At 44.3% G+C, this 4,044-nt stretch overlaps 1 long non-coding RNA gene across 1 annotated transcript in view; it reads left to right on the forward strand.

Moving 5' to 3' along the window:
- The first annotated feature begins 1,165 nt into the window (after window positions 1-1,165).
- LOC109490066 overlaps window positions 1,166-4,044 on the forward strand; it is a 3,281-nt gene continuing 402 nt past the window's right edge. Inside the window, exons 1-2 of the long non-coding RNA XR_002143259.2 lie at window positions 1,166-1,234; window positions 3,427-3,597. This is a non-coding gene — a long non-coding RNA (uncharacterized LOC109490066). The remainder of the gene's footprint in view (window positions 1,235-3,426; window positions 3,598-4,044) is intronic.

Raw genomic sequence — 4,044 nt, forward strand, 5'->3', positions numbered from 1 at the left:
GTCTGTCTGCCTCGATGGCAAGAATTAGAAATGCTAGGGCCATGTTAAAATCCACGTAGTACGTCTACTCTTGTGAAAATAACCTTAACATACTTGAAAATGTGCCTGTTTGGATGTACTACTCGGAGGATTTCCCACTTTCAAAAAGAGTGATCAGTTTCATGTCCCACAATTTCCAGAACACATTTAGTTTTAAGGTAAAACTCAAACTTGCTATTAATGAAATATTTCGATATGCCTTTTTTAAGATTAAAGCAAACAAAATAAGTTAACATCTGTGACCCGACGATAGGTTCCAGCAGTGCATGAATGGAAAGGCAGGGAAGTTCTGACTGCAGTCTCCCTGAGCTTTTGCTGAGGGCCCTGCGTCAAGCCTCCATCAGTGAAGGTGCTCTGGCAGCATCTTCAGAAACAAACAGTGACGTGTGCTCTGGGCAGCTTTGGAACAAGTTGCAGTAATGACATTGTCTTGACCTTTATAACTGATGTCAACTGACGCTGACAATGATAATTTAATGACAATTTATCGAGCACTTGCCAGGCATTCTGACAGACACAGTGTGTGATAACCTCATTTAATGCTCTCAAGACCTTATCATGTGGGTGGGATAGTCCTCCCCCTTTACCACCTGGGAACAGTGAAGCACAGAGAGGTTAAAGTTGCCCAAAGACACACAGAGTATGAGAAGCTGGAACTGTGAGCCAGGAGACCTCAGCACAGAACCTACACTCTTAAGTCCTGTAGTACCTCTTAAAATCCAGAGTGAATCTTCTCTGGCCCATATTGTAACTGTCGAGAGTCCATAAAAGCCTAGAAACGTGTCTAGACGATAGACCAGACACACCCACAGCTGGACTGTAAGGACACAGAAGGAGTTGGTTGCAAAAGGAGTATTTTAGCTCCATTTTTAGCAATGGTCATTACCTTGGGGGAAGAAAGGGGATTTCAAACATTTTAAAGGCAAAGAATTCTCTTTACAAGTGGAATCTTATCCTGCACTTCAATTTCTCAAACAGGTAAGGATGGTGTCATTTTATCGAAAGTAGGAAAGGCAGAGCCGTACATGCCTTCCTCCCCAGCAGACCCCAGACCCTTCCCAAGAATTCGGGGTTTCGTGGAAGACAGCCTGAGAATCGCTGTGGTTGACAGAGACATTGCCGTAGACCCAGTGGATCTTATTTTCCGAAAGCCAATTGGACAAAATATCTACTGATGTTCTCGTAGACAAAGGAGGTAAACACGACTCCGTATAATACAGTTAAGCAACAATACATTTTCCCCTCTCTAGTGGACGGACTCTGTATCTGGCCCTGTCGCGTCGCACAGCTTTCATCGGTAGCTCGGATGAAGTCATGAGCGATGTGCCTATGAAACAGACGGGGACTAGCGGCAAATTATCGCCTGGCGTAATCCAAGAGTGCGTGAGCCACGAGCAGCTCAGGCTTACACATCTCAAAATGTGAAATATTTTCCATAGAAATCTTTTTTGAAGGAGTCCAAGGACTCAAAACTTCATCTTAATTTAAGAAACCCCAAAGTGAACTCACCTCCCTCCTAGCACAGAGTTCATTTTCCAGTTGTATGAGTTCCCGCCCTGCTCCCCAAGCTGCAGAAACAGATTGCTCCCAAGACCACAAGGTCACAATGCCCAAATTAGAAGAACAGGAAACTAAACATCAAGAAGCCAGAGTGAACTTCAAATAAATAATCTAGAAACAGATATTAAAACCTGTGTAAAGAGCCATGAAGGCAAAACTTGGGAGTCTGAAACTATCCTCTGCTAAGTAACCTTTGTTTAGGATTCAAGGCCCGTGGGGTTTGGGAAGCTGGGACGGAGGGGGAGCTTTAGGGCAAGTTTATGGGAGTCCTAGGTAATGCTGTTGGCACAAGTCCGAGGTAAAGGAGGGTAGGGTGTGGGTTTCCAAACAACAGAGACTGAGACTTAGAGGCAACAAATGAGGGAAATGGCTGACCCTCAGAATCCGAGCCCAGGTATCACTCACGGGGACAATCTTGCAGACCACCATCGCCCTCAGCATACCTGTCCGCCAGCCAAGGCCACCTCTTCTGGAGCAGGTTTCAGTGTAATGAGCAGCTGGACCACAACCTGCAGTATATTCCAGGCTTTTTCCTTATGTATGACTTCTACAAATGACGGGATCATCATTACGTAACCTTTCATAGCTCCTCTTTTTTGCTTGATGATGTATCAAGAAGCTCTTTCCATACCAATAAGTGATGTTTAATCAGATGTTTCACTTGCTCAGCCAACAGTGACAGGACACACAGCACATGTCAGGTGCTGTCCTAGGCACCAAGGGTACCGTGGTGAGCATCAGAGAGGGTTCCCAGCCTCGAGGAGGGGTCAGGCTGCTGCAGGGGAAAGGAAGGAAATAATGCACAGAATGAAAACGCAGGGCTGAGAGGTGCTATGCAAAGAATGAAAACAAGGTGATGTGGTTGTGTGAGATTCCTCGCACGTGAATGGTCGGAGAAAGCTTCGCTGCCAGTCTTGGGTTGAGATCAAATGCAAAGATGATGGTAAGAATTTTGCAGACAAGTAGCTAAGTTAGTGCAAAGGCCTAAGGCAGGAATAAGCTGGCCCCACATGAGAAAGGGCAAGAAGGCTGAGGGACCAACCACAGCGCAGCGGGGAGATGAGGCAGAGAGCCTGGGCCAGCCTGGGCCCCCGGCAGGGGAGAGAGGGGTGTGGAGCTCCACTGCACATGTGAAGGGAAGACATTGGTGACTATTTTGTATGAAACACGTGTGCGTCAGCTTTACTGACTGTAATTCAGACACAGTAAAATCCTCCAATTTTGAATCTACAATTTAGTTTTTAAAAACACAATTGTGTCATCAACACCATGATCTATGATGTAAAACATCTTCAGTGCTCAAAAAATTTCCTCCTCCTTCTCCACAGCCGTTCCCCTCTGATCTGCGGTCAGTAGCATTTCACCGTGTCTAGAAAGTCAGATCAGGGGAATCATGCCATCAAGACGACTATAATGGGCAGGACCCAGCCAAATAAAAAATGTGGGGCCCCTGGCTTAAAAATTATTACGAATGCAGGAGGTAACTCCTTGAGGACATAGAGGGGTTGAAGTGAAGGGTTGAAAGTCTGACAGGATAAGGGGCAACAGTGATCCAAATAGGCTGACACACTAGATGCTGTGAAAATGGTGGTGGTCTCTCTGATTGCTTCTGTTTCTCATTCAGGTAGGAGGCAAGGCCACCAGCTGCGGTGGGAAAGGGAATGTACAATTGAGAGGCTATGGATGAAGTTGTGGTCCAGGGTTTCGGAAAGTGGGGAAGAGAACGCACAGGAGAAATCTCACAGGATGGCCCAGCGATGTTGGGAGTCCAGGGAGGAAAGTCCTCCTTGGCAGGTTTCTAGCTGACCTAGCCTTCTATTTCAACAGCATAAATTGACCTCAGGTTTACCCCTAAACGAGGGACTGGAACGGCCTTCATTGAGCACATTGGACCTCTACCCAGTGTGAAAACATCACGATGCGTCTGTGGGCGAGGAAGAAGGCTGAGCAGACTTTTGGGCAGGCCACCAACAGGATGTGTCATACTCCGACAAGTTGGTAAGTGAAGAAAAAGGACATCCCTGTTTTAACTTACACTTTTTTATTGTTATTATTAGAAATGTGGGGGGGTCCATTTTGCTTGGTTATTTAATATTTTTTCTTTTATGAATTGGTTGTTCAAATACTTTACCCAATTTTCCATTTTCAAATTGACCTTTGTGAGCCATTTATATATTCAGGATAGCAATCCTTAATCTATTTTATTTATTTCAAAATATATTTTTCCAATTATCATTTGACTTGCTTTTTTGGTTATTTTTTTTACATATGCAGGTATGTTTCTAATTTTTCATATGAATCTGTCAATGTTTCTTTCTCTTTCTTTCTTTCTTCTTTCTTTCTTTCTTCTTTCTTTCTTTCTTTCTTTCTTTCTTTCTTTCTTTCTTTCTTTCTTTCTTTCTTTCTTTTCTTTCTTTCTTCATGTTTAAAAATAATGCCCCCAGG

Source organism: Ailuropoda melanoleuca, chromosome 8 (genome assembly GCF_002007445.2).
Source record: "Ailuropoda melanoleuca isolate Jingjing chromosome 8, ASM200744v2, whole genome shotgun sequence".
Lineage (NCBI taxonomy): Eukaryota > Metazoa > Chordata > Mammalia > Carnivora > Ursidae > Ailuropoda > Ailuropoda melanoleuca.